General features: G+C 46.9%; 1 protein-coding gene across 3 annotated transcripts in view; it reads left to right on the plus strand.

The window, feature by feature from the left end:
* Positions 1 to 22,025, plus strand: part of SV2B (synaptic vesicle glycoprotein 2B) — a 177,729-nt gene that overhangs the window by 13,178 nt on the left and 142,526 nt on the right. Inside the window, exon 1 of one of the 3 annotated variants that reach the window (XM_036096136.2) lies at positions 11,376 to 11,577. The exons of the other annotated variants lie outside the window; for them this stretch is intronic. The gene's annotated coding sequence lies outside the window, so the exon portion shown is untranslated. Of the gene's footprint in view, positions 1 to 11,375; positions 11,578 to 22,025 lie in introns of those variants that run through there. 3 annotated transcript variants of the gene reach the window in all.

Raw genomic sequence — 22,025 nt, forward strand, 5'->3', positions numbered from 1 at the left:
GATATGGCCTCGGGGCACCTGGGTGGCTCAGCTGGTTAAGCGACTGCCTTCGGCTCAGGTCATGATCCTGGAGTCCCAGGATCGAGTCCCGCATCGGGCTCCCTGCTCGGCAGGGAGTCTGCTTCTCCCTCTGACCCTCCCTCTCATGCTCTCTGTCTCTCATTCTCTCTCTCTCAAATAAATAAATAAAATCTTAAAAAAAAAAAAAAAAGAAGTCTGATATGGCCTCGATCACAGACATCTGTCCAATTAGAGAAATAGCAGCCTTGGAAACTGTGATTGATGTCTTGGAGAAGCTTTAAGGTACAGAAAGACACAAGAGAGTATGGACAGCATTTAAGAAATATAAAAAAGCCCTTAGACCACATTTGCCCAGAACAAATGGAGCAGAAAGTTCTTTCTTGTATTTGAAAGAGCCTGAGCCGCTATTTCTCAGACAGTTGCTTGGATTACATGATTCCAACCCATAACTGCTCCAACAGTTACTAATTAGGACTCCCCCCCTCCTTTCTCCCTCTTGCCACCATTTTGGGTGTATTAGAACTATGTTACTGATAATCCAGAAAATTGGGAAAAGAAAAGGGAAACCCACCTATAATCCTATCATCTATGTAAGCATTTTGAGTCATTTTCTTTATTTAAAAATAACTAGGTTAAATATGCAGTTTTTGGACACCCGCCCCGGCAGAGACTGACAAGCTCTTCATCAAACAAACCAAGTTCCTTGTCTTCCGGTACAAGCAAACTACATCTCCCAGCTTCCTTTGCACGTGGGTGTGGCCACGTGACAGTTCCCTGGCCCGCCAACCTCCACGTGCTCCTCTAGGCCCCCCCCCTTTTTAAAAAAATTTTATTATGTTATGTTAGTCACCATACAATACATCATTAGTTTTTGATGTGGTGATCCACGATCCATTGTTTTCGTATAACACCCAGCGCTCCATGCAGTACGTGCCCTCCTTAATACCCATCACCAGGCTAACCCACCCCCCCAAACCCCTCCCCTCTAAAACCCTCAGTTTGTTTCTCGGAGTCCATAGTCTCTCATGGTTCATCTCTCCCTCCAATTCCCCCCCCCATTTTTCCCTTCCTTCTCCTAGTGTCCTCCATGCTATTTCTCATGTTCCACAAATAAGTGAAACCATATGATAATTGACTTTCTCTGCTTGACTTATTTCACTTAGCATAATCTCCTCCAGTCCCATCCATGTTGATGTAAAAGTTGGGTATTCATCCTTTCTGATGGCTGAGTAATATTCCATTGTATATATGGACCACATCTTCTTTATCCATTCATCTGTTGAAGGGCATCTCAGCTCTTTCTACAGTTTGGCTATTGCGGACATTGCTGCTATGAACATTGGGGTGCATAGGGCCCTTCTTTTCACTACATCTGTGTCTTTGGGGTAAATACCCAGTAGTGCAATTGCTGTGTCATACAGTAGCTTCCCATTCTGCTTGGGGCTGTCTCATGTGCAAGAAATAAACTCTGCCTATATTAAAACACCGACTGACATCATAGAGTTCATTTGTTACAGTGATTGGCCTACCTTCACCAATACAGAGCCTGAAATTGTAATTTTCCCTTTTTTCCCCCAGAAGTTTATGGGAACTCATTGTAAAAGATCAAGAAGAGTGTTTCTTGACAACATGAAGGTTAAAAAGTTGCCCCCTGAGCTGACCGTTGGGTTGCCTGTTTTCTAGGCCCTCCTTCAGTGCGGAGAAGGGTACAGGGTTAAACATCAGTCTTTCCTCTGGTGACTATTATAGGAGCGTATACACTGAAAAGTCTGAAGTTCAATATTTTGCCTTTCCTTCTCTCGTTGTTTCTGACCTTTGCAAAATGATGGGGCTATCTTGTAGAATCCATTTTTTAAAAAGATTTTATTTTTATAGAGCAGTTTTAGGTTCACAGCAGAGGGGAGTGGAATTTCAGAGGATTTCCATACCGGCCTGCCCCTGCAGGTGTAGAACCCCGCTGTTAGCAGCCTCCCCCACTGGAGTGGTGCCTGAGTTACAACTACTGAACCTACATTCACACATCATAACCCTCTGCAGTCCATAGTGTCCCTTACTTAATATTCACTCTTGGTGTGATACATTCTATGTCCCATATAATTTTTTTTAAGGATTTTATTTATTTATTTGAGAGAGAGAGTGAGCATGAGCAGGGGGAGGGGCAGAAGGAGAAGCAGACTCCTGGCTGAGCAGGGAGCCCCACGGGGTTGGATCCTAGGACTCTGAGATCATGACATGAGCTGAAGTCAGACCCTTAACGACTGAGCCACCCAGGGGCCCCATATGTCCCATATAATTTTTAAGCCAAAAGGCTTGCTCTGATACTTAAAGATTGTGTAACTTTGGGCAAGGTGTTTAACTTCAGACCCTCAGTTTCTTTATCTGTGAAATGGTCATAGTGCAATCTACTTTGTGGGGTTATCAAGGAGCGTTTATCAAGGAGATAATGGTTGTTCCGTGGTGCTTAGCAGGATACAAAGGTGCTTAGCACTCAGTAGTGCTCCCCACTAGACTGGAAACTCCCTGAGAGCTGGGACCATGTCATCTTGTCTACCACCAGAGCTCTGTTTAACATTTTCCCCGGCACACAGGAGGGGCTCAAACTTACTTATCAAACTTGGAGCACCTTAAAGAAACCTGCATATTTCAAAAGGGAAGTGCTGTGACCCTGGATTACAGAACTAAGAAAGGTGTGAGGGGAAATGTGGGGAAGGTGTAACACCTTGACCTTGCGGTGCTGGAGGGTTAATCTATCAGTTTACCAAAAGGGTTAGAGAACAAGAATTTGCAAGAGAAGGTGGGGGTGCTTCCCATTTCTGGTGTGTGTGCTTAGGATTGCTCTATATTTGGATGATGACTCTCTCGTTTGAGGGTTAATCCTCTTTGTTCGAGTCATCCAGCCCGGGGATTAACTGCTTTAAACTCCAAGCCTCACTGGCCCTGACAATGTGAGCTTTATGTTGCCAAGAACCAGGGCTTCCAGGGGTCAATTTCTGTGGACGCAGCACACAAGGCTCCTTTGTGGTTATTTAATCCAGCCCCTTAATGCTATGGAGGGAGAGACTGAGGCCCTGACAGGGGAAGTGACTTGTTATTTCCTGTAGCGGATTTGTGATCAGAACCTCTGTTTCCAGCTTGGAGATCGCTTCTCTGCTCTGTGCTCATCTCCAATGAAGGGTTCAGGAAAAGGAGCTTAGCTGAAAGAGTCAAACAGTGGATCAGTGGGAGAGCCCCAGTGTTGATGTAAATTCTGTATTGTTCTAGAGAAGTCTCCAGTCTGTCTATGAAAAGTCCAGCCTGCTTCCTTGCTCACAGGTGGGCTACTTAGAAACCTCCGTGGGGCTGAGTCCCCCAACCCTTTTCTGGCTTTGTGTGCTCGGCTCAAGATTCCCATTCTGGGATGAAGGACATCTGCCTGGCCCACACCCAAGGGGACCCTCGCTCTAAGTCGAACATGGAATGTGAGGGAAAGGGGGTTCTCAGAGGAAAACTGAGGACCGTCATAGGAGGAGTCTTGGTTGTTGGACAGGCAGTCCCCTGACCATCACACACCCTAGGCTGTCTTCTCTTGCTGACATAAGGATTCCTAAGTATTAGCTTTGTTGGTGAGTGTCAAAGACTTTGAAAGTCTGGCTGTATTTCCATCTTTCCTTCCTTTTCAAAGGGCTTCCAGTTTTCATAACCATGTCCTTGCTTGCCCGAATCTTGCATTTTAAGAATTAAAATATGCACAATTCAAAGATGGATTCCCTGCCCCCCATTAAATCCTTTTTTTACATTGATTCATTCAGCATTCATTTCTTGACTGCCCGCTGAGCTAGGCACTGGGGTTAGTGGTAGGCAAGGAAGACCTGAGCCTCGCCCTCTGAACTGCTAGCTTGTCTGTAATTGGAAGACCTGTAGGCACCCTTGCTGCCCATCAGGGGTACGAATTTTGGTTAAAGAACGTGCATTGTTGAGTCCTATTGATGAAGAGCTGTTCTGCCAAAGAATGTGACTCTGCCTTCTTTCTGTGCATAGGGAATCTTGGAAGGTGATGAGTAGAAAACCCATCTTGGGACCAACCTGCCTGCCGCCTGAGGCTGGGAGAGAGTGGGTGGCCTGGGTTTGTGCTGCTTCTGTTTGCAGGGTGAATGCGAAGCGGCACCCCGGGGCTGCTCTGTTGTTGGGTGGTGGTGTTTGAACACCGGACAGCAGATCGCTTCGCTATTTTCAGGTTATTTGTATAAGCCCAGCAGCTGGCTGCTGTGTAATAATTTTCAAAAGCAAAAGCCTGAAGATATTTGCTTAGAGAGAGAACAAAAATAGGCAGAGAAGGAGGTGTGTTCCACAGTCCCGTGCAGAACGTGGGATTGCTGTGCCTCACAAAGGCGGGATTGTTCCTTGGTTAGAATTCCCTGTGGGACTTCCCCTCCTCAAAGTTCAGGAAAGGGTCATGCATTCTGGAAGGGAAGCCTGTCTCATTCTCTTTGCACGCACTGACAGAGCTAGAAAAACTGCCTTGGCCCCGGGGATCTGGTCGGACCTGTGCTGATAGCTGATAGGGAGCTCACAAGCAGCCATTCTGGCTTTGAGCCCAAGGTCAGCAACCAGAGTACAGACTCGGAAGTGCACGGAGCTACACTTTTCTCTCTTTAGTTTTATGTCCCATGGTGGTTAGGCTCTGGAGTCAGATTACTGTGTTTGAAGCTCATCTCCTTTGCTTACGAAATGTGCTTCCCTGCTCTATGCCTCCCTTTCCTTACCTGTAAATCAAGGGCAATATTAATAGTGCTCTGTCTCATATAGTTGTTAAGAGAAATAAGTTAAATGAGATAATACAGTGTTCAGCATAATGTTGGGTGTAGAGCAAGTGTATTAGTCAGCTGTTACTGCATAATGATAATGCTGCATAACAGACATCTCCAGGTAGCTCAGTGATTCACCCAACAAACATTATTTACCTCACTCATGAGTTGGCTTGTCAACTGGGGTGGCTTGCCTTCATGCTGCAGGTCAGGTTCAATCCAGCTATCAGGATGCTACTAGCATCTACTAGGGACATGTTCTTCTCGTGGCAATGATAAAAGAACATGAGGGATGCCAAACTGTACAAGTACATTTAAAGCTTCTGTGTACATCATGTTTGCTAACATTTCATTGCCCAAAGCAAATCACATGGACAAAAGCCCAACATCAGTGAGGTGGGAAATATATTCCTCCTTCTGCAGTGGAAGATACTGCAGTGTTACATGGCTAAGAATGTGGGTTATGATTATACAGGTGAGAAGAATTGGAATAATGATTTGATGTACCAGAGTAAGTTAACTTTGCAACAGGATGTTGAGTGGGACTTTTCTATCATCCCCGAATGGTCACTCAGAGTGCAAGTCTGAAAATAAGAAGGCTTAGGCACTCTGTTTTTTAAACTGAGCCATGGGAGCACCTGGCTGGCTCCGTTGATGGAACATGTGACTCTTGATCTTGGTGTTGTGAGTTTGAGCCCCACGTTGGGTGTAGAGATTAAATAAATAAATAAGTAAATCTTTAAAAAAAATAAAGTTGGCCACAGATAACCGGGGTCCCTCATGACATTCTGGGAGGTATCAAAACTGGCCTTGGAGCCCTCAACCCTAAGCCCAGGGTCTATGTAAGTATAGAGATGGAAGAGGAAGGTAGAATCTTTGGAATCTTGGCCTATAGGAAGTTCTTGCTTGAAAGTGAAAGACTTTTAAGGGTTCCTGGGTGACGAAGTAGGTTAAGTGTCTGACTCTTGGGTTCGGCTCAGGTCGTGATCTCAGGGTCATGGGATTGAGCACTGCATCAGGCTCTGTGCTCAGTGGGAGTCTGTTTGGGGTTCTCTCCCTCTCCCTTTCCCTCTGCCCCTCCCACTCATGCACTCTTTTTCTCTCCCTAAGATAAATAAGTCTTAAAAAAAAAAAAAGTGAAAGACTTTTCACTCCACAAAATCAAGTGAAGGGAGTTTGAAAAACTCCCTTGTGGAGATAATATTTTGCCAGGAGGGTAGACAGGTACTCTGCAACCTGGCTGAGTGTGTGCTGACTTACGAGCCAGCCACATTCCAACCCCCGGGACTGTTAACAGACTGGAGCAGGCTGTGCAGAAGACTTTCTTTGAGGGCTTGATGTGTCAGCTGATGCCTAGTTCTAGTCTGGAAATTTTGGCAAGCAGGAGGCTTCATGGAGTAGCCCATTCTAGAAGGGAAAGATGGATGGTAGCATAGTGCCAAGGAAAACATTTTCCAGTACATTCATTAAGGGCTCAGGAAGGTGCTGAAGTCTCCATGGGAGAGAGCATAAAGCTCAGGGGAGGAGCAGAAGCCCCAGGGCTGTCCAAGTAGTAGCTGAATCATGATGCTGAATCCTGTACCAGTGGCAAATCTACCTGAAGAAGTGGCCAGATGCAAGGACAACAGGTGGCTTTGAGGTGGGACCTGGCTGCCCCTCTCTGAGAGGCTTCTCAGTGCTGGTGGGGACTGAGGTGAGGCTGAACAATTTGCCCCAAGAAAACTGCAGACACACGAGCCACTGGCATCAGAGGGGCTAGTGCAAACCAGAGTAATGCCAGGGAGGGACATCTCCCTACCATCATCTTCATCATCATCACCATCACCATTGCTGCTGCTTTTATGCTTCACTCCCATTCTAGTTTGAATGAACAAAATTAGTTTACTTCCTTTCTCCTTCTGGCTCCTCTTTATAGCTCCTTCAGCTCAGTTTGGAGTCTTACAAATTTTATGCACTGGCTAATGAGCTCTCTCTGCATGGAGGCAGGGTCTGGGGGTGTGGGCACGCTGGCTGATCCGCTTGGGGTTCCTGGCTTTTACTCCTAATCTCCAGCTTCTCTCTGGCCGGCAGCAGATGGAATTCTCTGCAGGAGGCTCTGCCAAGTTGCTCCACTTTTGAGAATAAGGGAGGGTCCAAAATACATAAACAAAATCCTGGTAGAAAACCTATCTTTGCAAGGAGCAAAGGGTTGGCATTTCTGGGGGAACACGCTTTTCCCAACGGTAAGAGCTATCTTTTTAAAGATAAATCTTTTCCTCATTTGATCATCCTTTAGCATTCAGGGAGAGATTAGTGGCTAACGGGGATGAGGAAAGGTAATCTGTGTTGAAGGTTCTCTGTCATTTGAGGTGCAAGTACAAAGCTATGGCTAGCAATTCATTTGTTCTCATGCTTAGGTTTGGGCTGCTTGATGACCTGCCTGAATTAAGCAAGTGACAAATCCCATTTCTGACTCTGGTTTTTGTAAACTAATGTAATATATGAAGTGTGACTTGTTTCAAGCCTGTATTTGCAAGGAAATTTGAGATTATCCAAATCTTTTGGTGAAATTAGTGAGTATTCAGCTTTGCCGTCCAATAAGTATATTATTTCCTTATACTTACTATTCTTTTTTTTCTGATCAGAGAACTGGTACTTGCTATTGAATAAGATTTGGAAAATAATAAGACTTAGACACTGTAAAGCTCTTTATTTGTGCTTCTAGTCGGCTAGCCGCAAAGTTTGTTCTAATTTACCCTACAACGGGCAATGTATGGGGACCCCCCCATGCATCCTTGCTTGAAGTATTATCTTTAAGAGAAAAAATCAAACATTGTCAATTTGCTAATTGAGAAAATATCTTATTTTACTTTTCATTTATTTGATTGCTAATGTGATTCAGCACTTTTACTAACTGACTAATTGTATTTCCTCTTCTAAGCACTGTCTTTCCATGCCCTATGCCATTTCAGATTGAGTGTAGGTGTTTTCTGTATTTGTCAGTAAGAGCTCTGTGTATATTAAATCAGTGACAATTACTGTAAATGTTTTCCCAGTCTATTTACCTTTAACTTTGTATTTATGTCGTCTTCTTGCCATGTAGAAATCTAGTTTTATATGCTCATATTACCAGTATTTTCAGTTAAGATCTCTTTCATTTTATGCTTAGGAAGTCCTTTTTTACCCTGAAATCAGGAAAGTATTCATCTGTAAATTTTAACTATTTTTATTATTTTGATTTTCTATGTGATATAGTATCAATTGTTTGGACTTTATTATGACTTATGGTGTGAGGTAGGGATCTATCTTTATTTTAGTCCACTTACCCGTTGTTAATCAGTTCTTTCATACATACTTAGTGAATACTCCTCCTTTCCCCGGTGAATTGAAAAGCCACCTTATATTTTGTTCCATTTGATCTCTCTGCTTCTGGTGCCCAAACTAATGTAATTATTTTAGCTTTATGTTATGTTTTAATACCTAGCAGTACAAGTCACTCTTCATTCTTTTAAAATGTTTCTTGGCTATTTTCACCCATTTATTCTTCCAGATGAATTGCTGAATCATGTTGCCAAGTTAAAAAATAATCCTGTTGGAATTTGGATAAAAATCCAATTTAATTTCATTACAAATTACATTTATATTTATGTAGTTACATTACAAACTAATTTGGTGAGAATTGAGGGTCCAGACATGGTAAGATTATTTACTCTATGTTTATTTTCAGTCTCCTTATAAAACTTTTCATTTTAAAACCATGATAATAAAGTAATAGAAACTAACCCTTTTGAGAATCTAATATGTGTGAGGTTTTGGGTTCTTTAAATTCAGTAACTCATTTAATCCTCCCAACTTACCCAAGATGATTCAGATGGCAAACAGTAGAGCCATGGCACCCGCTCAGAGCTTTCTGATCCTGAAACCTGAGCTGTTAACCTCTACAATAGAATCATTTCCTTAAGATTTCTGCAAATTGAAGTGGCAGAGAACTAGTCTATGAACAAACTAATTTTTGTTTTGTCACCTTAGGCAAGTTTTCATCTAGTGCTATGGTTTTCAATCCTGACTGTACATCAGAATCAGCTGAGGAGTTTTTTTAAAAAAAAAAAAAAAATCAATTTCCTGACTGTCCTAACCATCCTGAGACAGTTAGGAAAGCCCAAAACTATAGGAATGGGGCTGGGAAATCGACTTTTTAAAGTAAAGTTACCCCGATGTGCAGCCAAAGGTTGTTACCCGTGATAAAGTACGTCTTCAATTATTGTTTTGGTTTCTACCATTTTTATTTTACCGCTGGCGTCACCCATAATTATTGGTTAGAGTTTTGTTTCTTTGTCTTTCATGCCTATTATATTATCTCATAATTTGTACCTTTTTATATATTTTTTTTTCCTTCTGAAGATAGACTCCATAGCCAGGCAAACCAAACAGGGCACTCCTTAGCTGGAAGGGAAGAGATAGGAGTTGGTGTAGAAATAGCAGCAAATGAGATCAGAACATCCACTCTCTTAAACCAGGTGGGTCCTCATCCTAATCAGGGCATTAGTTCCTCTTTGCCACTCCCTTGCCTTCCACACCCACCTCAAGAAAGTGTGTATTTTTATCAATAATATATTTTTAAAAAGATTTATTTATTTTAGAGAGAGAGAGAGAATAAGCAGGAGGAGAAGAGGGGGAAGGAGAGAGAATCTCAAGCAAACTCCATGCTGAATGCAGAGCCTGATGTGGGGCTCCATCTCACCACCTTAAGATCATGACCCGAGCCGAAACCAGGAGTCAGACACTTAACTGACTGCACCACCCAGGTGCCCTAATATCAATAATATTTTTAATACAATCTTGCCCATTGACTCTGGGAATCTTACTACAAAGACTGTATTCCCAATATGTGCTAAACAGTCCCCGTTTGGTAAACTTCCACTACGTCAAGCCCTATGAACCTGTTATCTCATTGACATATGTCCCATTAGGCCAGGGATGCTGTGGATGCAGGTAAGATGTGCATAGAGCCTGGTTCAGAGTGGGTGTTTATCATTGGTGCCCTCCCTCTCCTCTATCAAGACTTAGGTGGTGATGCTCACAAATGGGGTCCCCAGACATTCTCTCTGGGGACTCAGTCAGGAAAGCTGGTATGCCTGGGGCTGTTTTTTTCTGTCTGAATCATCTTTAATCACTAAGCTTTCTCCTGCTGGGCTGACTCTGCCCCATCCTTACGCATCATGAGCCATTTGGACACCAGTCCCCTGCTTGTTCTCTGCCAGTATGCTTGCTGCAGAGCAGGCACTCCCCAGTTCTGGCTCCTTCTCCAGCCTTTCTGCTGCTTCTAGCTACTTGTTTCCTCTTTCCGTGATTTAACAAAACTCGATGTCCCGGTTAAGATATTTTACATCTGGGGCTTGTCTTCCCCAACCTTTCATCTGTTTTCAGTCCTACACTTTCCAAGGCATCTATTTAAATAAGAGCTCGAGGACGAGACAGTGTGGGTGGGCCATAAAACCATAGAGCCTGCATTTGCTTCTCTAGGAATCACCTCAAAAGTCAAGATCCATGCAGGGAACACTCATGGGCCCCTGTGTCTGCTGTGTTATTTGTGGGACAGAAATGGTGGTGGAAGGGATTTGCATTTGTTGAATGCCAGCTATTTGCCTACTATTGTCTGAAGAGTAGACCTCATTTACTCTGTGCAATAGATTCCTGCAAGGTAGGAAGTCTTCTTTCCACTTTTCAGGGAAGCTAAGTTACATACCCCACGTCCCATGGTTGGTGCATGGTAGAGTTGTGATCCAGGCCTTTGGACTCTTTGTGCAGTGCTCTTTTCTCTCTACTGGGCCTATCTTCATGAAGGTCTCCAGAGACGAGCAGGGAGAGGTGATTTGGGAACAGGCTGGATGTATGGATAAGCTATCAGCAGGGGGGACAAACCTGAGCTCTGAGCACACTTGGTCTGTGTCCCCTGCATGTCTATAAGTTCCCCCTTCCCCTTTACCTGGAAATCACCTGGGACTGCGCGGAGGACTGTGGCCGCGAGACGTGCCCTGAAGAAGTGCATAGGGAAAGAGGAGGTGCCTTGTGTTGCTCTGAATGTCTCTCTATATTGAGAGACGTTTAGCTCTGGCAGTTTCAGAGAAGATGCTTAATATCCTTTAGGAAGCGATTCGTCCATGGAACCTTGTGCCCCTCCTTCTGGGCAGATCATCTTGGGGTAACACCAAGTTGGGCAAACTGTTTTATTTCTCTGGCACTGGTTTGCTTTTCTTTTCTCACCACATTCATTAGATTATCAAAATGTTATTAAGATTTAAATGAAATCTCCCTGCCTCATCTCTCCATCTGTTCTCCCTATTTATTCCCTCAGGGATGTCACGAATCTGTCATGTGCGATTTTACAGCTTCTCGTATCCGCAGTGCCCGTGGCGTACTCTCTGCAGGCTACGAGGCATGACTCTCTAAGCAGGACTCTGGGGGGGCGGGGGGCTGGGAAGCTAACGGCACCTCCCTCCTCAGGGACTGAGAACCGTCTCGTGGGTGCCAAGCCCGGCAGCTGGGTGCGGGTGGGAGCACATGTGCTCTTTTTGTACAAAACAGCTTTTCAGGCCCACAGAGAGATCAGGGGCTTCTGTGAAGTCACCCCCCAACTTTCTGCTGTCCAGAGATGTGGAAGTATTGGTTCTCGAGAGGGGAGCGGCTCAGGGCTGCCCTGACCAAGGACCACCGACTCGGCGGCTTGAGCAGCGGACATTCACTTTCTCACATGGATCTGGAGGCTGGAGGCCTGACCCCAAGGTACCAGCAGGTTGGTGTCCTCTGAAACTTCTCTCCTTGGCTTGTAGATGCTGCCCTGATGATGCCTCTTCACACGGGTGTCCCTCTGCGGGGGCACATGGCTGGGGGCTCTGTGTGTGTCCTCATCTCTTCTTATGAGAACACCAGTCAGACTGGGTCAGAGGCCACCCTCGGGGCCTCATGGTAACTCTACACCTCTTTAAAGGCTTTATCTTTTTTTTTTTTTAAGATTTTATTTATTTATTTGAGAGAGAGAGAGAGCATGAGCAGGGGGAGCTGCGGGAGCTGCAGAGGGAGAAGGAGGAGCAGGCTCCCCGCTGAGCAGGGACCCCCATGTGGGGGTTCGGTCCCACGACCCTGAGATCATGACCTGAGCCAAAGGCAGATGCTTACCTGACTTTGAGCCACCCAGGCGTCCCTAAGGCCCTATCTTGACACAGAGTCACATTCTGAGGTGCTGGGGGTTGGGACTTCAGCATATGCATTCGGAGGGGACAGTTGAGCCCCTCGCAGAGAGTGAATGAGTACGGATGTAAACACCTGAGTTCCCTCTCTATGCCAGGCACTGGACTCACAGCTTCCCCTCCTTTTCCTCATTTATTGAAAAGGGTCCTGCGGCTCACCCGACAGTGATCCTGGCTGGCCTTGTATAATCACCACTGTGCCGTCGGTACGAGGGATGAGGCTCCCCTCGAGAACTTGGAAATTTAGCACCCGGGCATGAAGAGCAGAGTGGGAAAATGAGTCCCCTTGAGAAAAGGGCCCCCAGCGCCGCTGTACTTGACACAGCTGGATTGAATATAGTAATAATGATAATAACAGATACTTGTTGAGTGCTTCCGGTATTCTAAGTGCTTTAAATGTATTACCGATTTAATTGTCATAGTACTAAAGAAAACATACACTTTGAAGAGGTGTTGGTAAGCCAAGTATGCGGAGAAAGAGGAGCTTCTCAGAAGGTGGTGTTGACAGGTGCCTTCCAAATACTGCCCAAGATAGAGGGCACTGTAGCCGAGAGACTCTGGTGGGAGGGTTCCCATGGCAAGGCTGCTTCTGTTGTGGGCACGAGTGCAATGGGCTCTGAGCTGGAGCTGGGAGCATGGTGACTCATCTGCCTTGCTCGCTCTGATTCTGTGTTCTTCAGCGTCCTTCCAGATAGCCTTCCTGTGCTGGTCCGCCTAATGGGAGGGGGGATTCTAGTCATGCCAAGCTGAGGAGACTGGCTAACAGGTAGATCTCTCCTTGCAGATAAATACTGTGGCATTCTGGTTGATAGATATCTCAGTCTGGAATGCTTGGGTAATTCAAAGGGACTCATGTTGTAGGGTCGACGCAACCTGATTTAGAGTGGGAGCCGGATCTCGGGCTGGGATCATTTGTTTTCCATGGCTGATGTAGCAAATGACCACACACTCAGTGACTTAAAACGACACACATTTATGGTCTTAGGGTTCTGGAGATCGGAGGTTGAAATGGGGCTCACTGGGCTAACACGAAGGGGTCGGTGGGGCTGCATTCTTTCAGAGGCTCTAGGGGAGAGTCTGTCCCCTTGCCTTTTCCAGTTTCTTGGGGCCAAGCACATTCCTGGGCTTACGGCCCCTTCTTCCATGTTCAAAACCAGCAGCTTAGCATTTTCAAATTTCTCTCTGACTCTGACACCCCTGCCTTCCTCTGTTAGTTATGAGGATCCTTGGGATCCCACAGTGGGTCCACTCAGATAACCCAGGATCCATCTCAAGATCCTTAACTGAATCTCATCTGCAAGTCCCTTTTGCCACATAGAATAACATCTGCCCGGGTTCCAGGGATTAGGCCATGGAGAGCTTTGGAGGGGCATTACTTGGCCTACCACCATTATCCTTACTGAGGTAATGCATACCCTTTGGGAAAACTCTTGGATGATGGTCAGCTGGTTACCCTAGTTCCCCTGCATGCTCTCATTGTTGAAGTTGTCATCCCTTCCTGGTGAGGCACAGAGGAGGGCGTTGGTACCCCACATGAACATCGAGGAAACTGAGGTTCATGCAAGCTGCATAGTTTTGTGGGACTGGAACCTATTCTGTTGAGCAGCACTATCCTTTTCATTACACCATGATCCCTTTCCAATCCAGATTTAACAGATAGGGATGCTGAGATTTATTTCCGTGGAGACAAATAGGTGGAGAACCACGAGAAGGAATACAGTTTCCCAGCCAAGTGGTGGGAATGTAGAAATAAGGCATACAAGTGTAGCTCTTCCCACGGTGTGCCAGAGATTGTTCTGTCGGCTTCAAAAGCCAACATTCCTCAGTGGCTGGTGCCCCTCTGCATTTGGCTTTCTCATAAAACTAGATCAACAAATCAGGTTACAATTCACCTCGAAAAGGAAGCATGGAAGTCTTATTTCAAATTCATCCATCCATCCATCCATCCAGTCATAAATTCATTCATGCATTCATTCATAAATTCATTCATTCATTCTTTTATCACCCACAGAGGGCATTTCCTGTGGTGAGTGCTGTGGGGAATACAGAGACGTCCAAGGTATGGCTTTTGTTCTAAAGGAGTTTACAGTTGAACAGTTCAGCTTGGTCATCTCTCTTGTACGCCACACAGCACAGGTGTTGGAATTGCAAGACTTGGACCCAAATCCTAGCTCCATCCATCCCTAGTGTGTGATGCTGGGCCAGTTGCTTAACCTCTGTGAGTTTGCCACATGTTTTCCTTCTATACGTTGGGATAATGACTGTAGCTACTTTGGGGGGGGGGTCCTTTCGAGGACTGAATGAACGTCAAGTGTTCAGCTCTGAGCTGGGCTTGTGGCAGATGCTCGTGAGACAATCTCTACCCTTCCTTTCCCTCGGTGCTTAGCTTTACCTTCAGAGAAAAGAGCAAAGTGTGGATGAGCGTGGTGGGGAGTGTGAGAGGTGGATTTAAGCATTCTGGGATATAATTAATTAATGGGCAGAGGCCACCTGGAAACAGATCCTTTTTGTGGCCATTCTAGAATGAGCTCATTATGCCGTGCCCCCTGTTTGAGGCTCAGGAAGGCATTCTGTTCTCCAAACCCACACTCAAAGCAGTGTCCAGCCAGTTTTTCTTGCATCCTCTGGCAGAAAGGCTCAGTAGGGGCTTAGAAAGCGGATTGTCCACACCTGTCCTGATTTGGGGAAAGAAAAGCTCTTTCTATGGAACAAATAGCCTCTTGGATGAGAAAGAAAAATACTCCAGAGGCGTAACAGACACGGAATGGGCCCAGAGACAGCCCAGAGGGGGTTGGGGTACATAGGGAGCTGAGGTGCTGGTGAGGAGGTGGGGTGGGTGGAGGGGAAGGAGGAGCTGTATGTTCTGCTGGGCTCTGGCATGATGCCTTTATGGGTGGAATTCAAGTTTTAACCGCTGCGTATTGGGGGTGTAGAAATAGTCCCAGGGGTTCACCAGGATTTCTGTGTTAGCTCTGCCAAGCTAAACAGATTCAGGAGTACTTCTTTGAGCTTTTCTTTCCTTTTTACATTTTACATTTTACACACCGTGGCATGTGTTTTGTGGACTCTAAAGAGACTTGGGAAGAGGTTGTGAATAATGACACTTGGGGCTCTGCACAGAAAAACATCCCCCAGGCATTTGTGTGGAGGATGGGAAAGGAGTACACCCATGAGCACTCTTCTCTTTCTCAGGTTCATCCCAAGGGCTCAAACCAAACTTGAGATAGTGCGGGAACTGCAGCTCCACCCTCCGGGGACACATCCCGTGTCCTGCGTGGTGTCTCACAGAAGTTGTCAGTCCCTCCCGGGAGCCGTGTTCACCCCGCCCACGGCCAGGCAGCCTCAGAGGCTGTTCTCCGAGGAAGTGGGATGGGAGAGCGGGAGGAGGTGTCAGAATGCAAAAGCTGTTCTATACTTTCCTTGAAAATGAACTTTGCAGCTTGTAAGCAATGATTTTTCTGCATGTATCAGAACAAGTGAGTGGACCAGATAGCGACTCAGGGTCTGGAAGCCCCCAACCCCCCACCACCTGGTTGAATATGAGATCCCTATGTTGTCATGTGCAGGCTGTAGGCAGGGGTAAAATCATCACAGCGGCAGTGGGCCACGTCACAAATATCAAACATGTCCTGAGTTAGATACAGAACACGTACAGAAATGAGTCTGTTGGGGGGAGCTGCCCTCAAAGTAATTAGAGTCTCATTGGCAAAATGAATATGCAACTGACCATCACATCAAGTAGAATAAAATGAAGGCTGCAGCAAAGGGATAAGCAAAGTGCTGGGTATGCTAAAGAAGGAGAAGTCAATGACCCGGGGTTGAATCTGGGGAGGCACTAGGGCATTGTGGCTGAGCCAAGCAAGAAGGCAAAGCCAGCAAAGGTGTCATATGTTTGGGAAAAGCCCAGAGCTGGAACGAGGTCTGGGTGCACAGATGTGTCTGCAAAGGTGGCTGGAACCCAAGTGGAAATAACATGGGTGCGTCTAGCACGATGAGCCTTGTGCAGGTGACAGCTGCCCAGGATGGCCTTAAGGACTGTGCCAGGAATTTGCTAGGCAGTAGGGAGCCCTGCCTTCTTTGGAGGGCTTTTTTTTTTTTTCCTAGTCCAATCTGGTCTGTGGTTGGAGGCAGTATGACTGTGGATTTTGGTCTCTTCCCTGGTTAGACTCTGAGCCCTGCTGCTTACTAACTGTGTGCCCACCAATATGATTTTCCTCAGCCTCTGCTACATCTTCTGCCAAATGGAGGCAGGAATAGTACCCACGGAGGGGGCTTGAGAGAGTTCAGTGTGCCAAACTGTTAGAGCACGTTGCTCAGTGACTGGTACTTGGCATGGCTCAGCAAGGGAGGAGTGCATGTTAATAGGAGATGACTCTCCATAGTGGGGAGCCGATGGCTCGGGGAAGATGGGGGCTGCCGTCCTGGGGCCATGTGGGCAATTGTCTTGCGTGCAGGTTGGGGATGCCCCTGCCTACACCAGGACAGTGGTAGGGAAGGGAAAGGAGATGCTGAAGATGACTCACGACGTTGAGATTAGATGGCTGGGACTTGGCGGGTGTGGGAAGTGGGGCTGAGGTTCCCAGGTCTGGGCATCTCGGAGGGAGGGTGGAAGAGTGTTGGATTGCCACTTCAGGTGCTGGGGGACATCTGCGTGGGCAGGTGCATGAGCTAATTGCAAATTCAGGGGTGAGGCCAAGGTCGCGTTATGTGGTGACAGGGTAGAAGTGGCAGCAATCTTCCAGGGAGACAGGTAGAGGCAGAAGAGAGATGTGTGGTGCATAGAACCATAGGAAACATTTCCATTTAAGCTGGAGGTGGAGGATGAGGAACAGAGAGTGGGAGAGAGAAGCATTCAGGGAGGAAGGAGAGCCAGGAGAGCAGGGTGCATGGATCCCAACGCAAGAGAGGGCTGACCAGGAAGGGGGCACAGGAGGAGGGGGCCCTGGTGGAGGTGCCTGCATGGTCATCAGGGCATCCAGGTGAGCCCGGAGGACGTGCTTCCAGAGCATGGGTGAGAACAAGACCAGGAATGACGACAGGAGGGTGGGGGGCAGGACACAGGCCAGTGAATCAGGATAGAAATCAAACGTGAGCTGGAGAAAGTGCAAATGGAATTTATTGAATAGTGTGAGTGACCGAGAATAGCAAAGTGTCTGGGAGACTTGGAAAGGAGAGAAGAATGACTCTCATTGTTGCTTGGGGTAGGGGCTTATGTTAGCAAAGGGTCTACGGTACGCTTTGCTCCAGGAATCCAGGGTAGGGTCCAATCAAGCACAAATGTCGGGTGAACAAGACGTGTTATTCCGTAAGTTACTAAAAGTTCTGGTGTGGATGCCCATGTCAGCTGAGGGTTATTCGAAGTTAATGTCCTAGAACATGTTTGGGATCTGGCTCTTCTTGGGTATTATCAGGGGTTTGGGGCCTCAGACAAAACTCTGCGAATGATTAATTTTCTGGCTTCCCCCTGGAGATGGGAACTTCAAGCTTCTTTGGCTTATTCAGAAATGGAGCCTGGCAGAAACACAGCAGACACGGAGCCTTCCTAAAATGGAGCCCCTTCAGCTTCCCTGTCTCAAAAGGAAGGACAGGATGCAGATCGGGATGGTGGGAAAGGGAGCTGAGAGAAATGTTTTCAGATGGTGTGATATTTGGGCATTTTTACAGGGTGAAAAAGGGAGAGTGTGAGGAGACGGAGCTTAGAGATGCAGAGGGAGGAGGTGGGGGATGGAGCCAAGTCCAGGAACAAATGGGGGGAAGCTGAGCTGAGCCCAGGGTGGAGGTGAGCTTTATAAATGGGCAGTGGTGCTGAGGAGGAGGCATGGCGAGGGGGAGAATGGGATGGATGGAGGCAGGAGGCACTGTGAGTGAAGGCGACAGTATTCACTGACCTGGGGGTGTGTTCAAGAAGTAAGAATGGTGGTTTAGGTTTAGGGAGTGGGGTGGAATTCTTGAGGAAGGTTTGGAACAGCCCCCAAGGGAATAAGACGAGGCACTTACTAGGGGCTCTCCACCACTGACAAGCAGGACAGGAGCTCAGGTGATTTGAGCATCTGCCTTAGAGGTTGAGCAGATGAGTACATGTATGTGTGTGTGGATATATATACGTGTATTTTGTTTGTTTTTTGTTTTGCTGTTGTTGGTTTTCTTTTACACTGTTTGGCAGCATAAACAATGGGAAAAAGAGAATGGGTTTCTGCTGGAAACTCTGCCTGTCTGTGGTGCCTCCCGGAACTAGCAGCATTTCACATACGGTCAGTGCATAATGAGGACCGGGACACTAAAGACCACTGGGATCTGTTATGTGCCACAGCGTGGGAGACCTCTCCCATAACCCCTATTGGCTCAGTTAACACTATAAAACCCCCGTGAGGGGGTGCCTGGGTGGCTAGGTTGGTTGAGCGTTGACTCTTGGTTTTGGCTCAGGTCATGATCTCAGGGTTGTGGGATCGAGCCCCGCATCAGTCTCCACCCTCAGCATGGAGTCTGCTTGAGAGTCTCTCTCTCTCTGCCCCTTCTCCTGCACACACACACACACACACTCTCTCCCTCTCTCAAATAAATAAATCTTAAAAAAAAAAACCCAAACTCCGTGAGGAAGGCTATGCTTTTATTCACATTTTGCAGTTGGAGAAACTGAGGGCTGGAAAAATTAAGGGACTTGAGTACGGTCATATACAGAGTACGTGGTGAAGGTGGAAACGGGCATCTGAGACCACGTAAGAAGCCGGCATTTTCTCTGACATCCTGCACCCGCGGTGCAGACTTGTTTTAGAGCTACCTAGACGTGAAGGAGCAGCATTTGTTGTTAGGCCAGATGCACCCGTGAGCACAGGGCTCTGACTGTAGAGGAGAAACCAACCCCACTGACCCATTGAGAACCACCGCCCTCCCATTGCACGGCTCTCAGGCAATGTGTGTGGGAACTTTTCCTTCCCTTTCTCTCTCTCTCTCTCTTTTTTCTTTTTTGGAGACTGCTCAAATGCACAGGAATTGACAAATTCTAATGATAGTCTATTTTGGGGTGAGTGTTAAATTATTCAGATGCAGGCACAAATAGAACGTCTCTAGCAGCCTCAACTTCCCGCTCGAACCTGCAGATGTCAGTTAGGGGAGCTGGGCGAGGGTCTGCAGATGACACCCCAGGTGGGTAGGCAGGAGGTAGGGCTTGTGTCCACTGTCCAGGAGCCTACAACTCCAAACCCTCCCTGTTTCCAGTCCCAGACTGTGGTGTCCCTGGGCAGGACTGGTGCTGCGGTGACCAGACCCTGGCTGGAGCTTCTTTGGGTGCACGTAGGTGTGACTCCCAGGTATGCCATCCACCAGATGTTCGCACAGCTGCAGCCTGCTTTTGTGGTGGCCACAAAATGTGGTTTTGCTTTCCTCTGAGCTCCCAAAGGGGCTTTGTGCAGGATCTTTCCAAAAGGGAGGCGGGCTATGATTTCGGAATATGGGAGTCCTCTCATAACTCTCCACTTTTCTTACTACCGCTCAGCCTCCTCTCCTCCAGGAACTTCTTTGCGTCCTCTGAGGAGGGTGTTGCTGCACGAGGCTATTCAGGGTTGCTCTGATCCCAGCCCTCCTTATGGAAATACCTGGAGGGATGGACAGTCCAACAGTGTAGCTGTGATGTAGGCTGATTACTTATTATCCAAACCAGGACACTTACCAGAGTGAAAAGGGGATGCTCTTTCATATGGCTCCAGAACACCAGGCACCATCAGGCAACTGTCTGGAGCCATTTGGCAAGATGGCCACTCTGGAAGGAACACAGGCTTGGAATGAACCGTATGCTTAACTTCAAGGAAGCTCAGTTTTCTCATCTGTTAAACTGAAGCCTACTTCTCATGATCACATGGGAGTAATACAGTTCATACACCAGGCACAATTCCTAGCACATAAGTGTTCAATATATATTAGCATTTTCTTCTTTGTAATTTAAAAAATACAGAGACTCAGGGCACCTGGGTGGCTCAGTTGATTAAGCATCTGATTTTTGGTTTCGGTTCAGGTCATGATCTCAGGGTCGTGAGATTGAGCCCGGGGTAGGGCTCTGTGCTCAGCATGGAGTATGTTTCAGATTCTTTCTTTCTCCCTCTCCATTTGCCCCTCTCCTTGCTTGCCTGCACGTGCTCTCTTTCTCTCTCCAATCAATCAATCACTCAATATTAAAAAAGAACACAGACCCAATAAAAAAAAAAGCGGCGGCAACAAAAACCATCCACACCAAGATCATGTGTAGGTTTCTGGCAGGTGGGATTGAACTCCACCTGCTTTCAGCCCCTCTCCCACACCCGACACTCTTGCTGACCCAGATGGGGTGTTGCTCTTTCCTTCAGCCCTTTCTTCTTCTCCCCAGATGTCTCTGGTCTCCTTATAGTGGTATTTCTCAACTTTTTTTTTTTTTTCATTATTAGCCCCCAGGAAGCTTTTTAGACATCCCTCCCAATTGCCAACCCTTCCCTCCCCACCATGAAATTTTAATAACACAGATGCACCATGTATCTGTTTATGTATTGTGGCCCTTTGAGGAGCCACCAACAATTGTGATACCTAAGGTCCCCCTCCCCTCGCAGAACCAAGTTTTGCTCCCTCCAAGAAGTGATTTTCACACCCTTGGGACTGAGGTCACCCCCTTTGAGAATTCCTGGCATAGAGCATGGTCAACGTCTATCTTCTCACTCCACGTTAGATCCTCCTGTGCTGGGGTGAGGTGCTCCTGGGTCAGAGCCCACGTGGTGGGGATGCGGGAGAGCCATGAAAACCAGGAAGAGCTAGCTTCTGTTGAGCAAGTGCCTCAAGGCACTTTATCACTAACTCTCACAGCAACCCTGCAAGGCAGTTTTTTTTTTTTCATGGATGAGAAAGCTCAAGCTCAGAGAGGGAAAGTCACCCATAGCTGAAGTGACAAGTGACAGAGAGTTTAAGACTGTGTCTGTCAGATAGGAAAATTGAAACCACTAGGCCACACTGCCTCTTCCTGAAGGCCAAGGAGAAGGTGATGGTAGAAGAAACCAGCCTTAGCTGAGCTCCTACTATATGTCTGGGGGTCTCGTAGCTGCTTATCTCTGTGAAGTGGGTGTCCCAGTTTTAGAGATGAAAAATGGGTTCACAGGGATTAGTTTGTTAAAGCTCACATGGCCAGCATTCATGAAGGCTGGGTTATAACCTAGGTCTGCTTGCTCCTAGAACCCCTTTCTCTGACCATTATGAGAGAGGAAGTGCTCTGAGCCTCTACCTTGCAGGAGGGTGATAGAACCCCCATAATTGTAGCTTCCTCCCACTGCCAGTATTTTATGTGTTTCAACTCCCCTTTCCCAACACACACACTCAATTTTTTGGGGGCACAGACAGGAAGAGAAATATACACTATCCTGTTTTGAAAACTTTGTAAATATCACTACAATCCACAAACTGTGAGGCTCTGAGAATCCCAGATTAAATCACTGGTCTCTGATATGGCAAAGAGTGACCTGTGCTCTTGGGGAATAATATAGCAGGATGGCATTCGGGCAGTCATAGGCGGATGGTGTGGCTTGGGTACAAACGTCAGATCCGGAGGAAGAGAATGGCCCTACCTGAGCAGGGTGCTGGGAGGTTCAATGCAGGGTGAATGCAGCTGACAACTCCAGAACATAAGGAATCAGTTTCTGGGGGCGTTCCTCTCTAGGGCCCTTTGGGATGTCTTTGGGGGAGAGAACCTTAATCTGTATGTGCTGTTTCCAGCCAGTGGAACAGCTGTGAGAGGGCCCAGTCCCCTTGAGTGTTTTGCCCCAGGCAGAGAACCATGCAGTAGAATAAGAGATCGTGGAGGCAGCATCCCCAAGCCCCTTACGTCTTTCATTTCATCATTGGCCTGATTTGCTGAGCCCCAACCTGACAGCCAGGCAGGACCCACCCAGGCTTCCATACCCTTGAGCAAGAGCTCAGGCTCCATTAGACAGGCTGATTTTCTAGTCATCATGTCTGTCTCTCCAGGAGCAGCAATGGCTGCCTC

Source organism: Halichoerus grypus, chromosome 8 (assembly GCF_964656455.1).
Source record: "Halichoerus grypus chromosome 8, mHalGry1.hap1.1, whole genome shotgun sequence".
NCBI lineage: Eukaryota > Metazoa > Chordata > Mammalia > Carnivora > Phocidae > Halichoerus > Halichoerus grypus.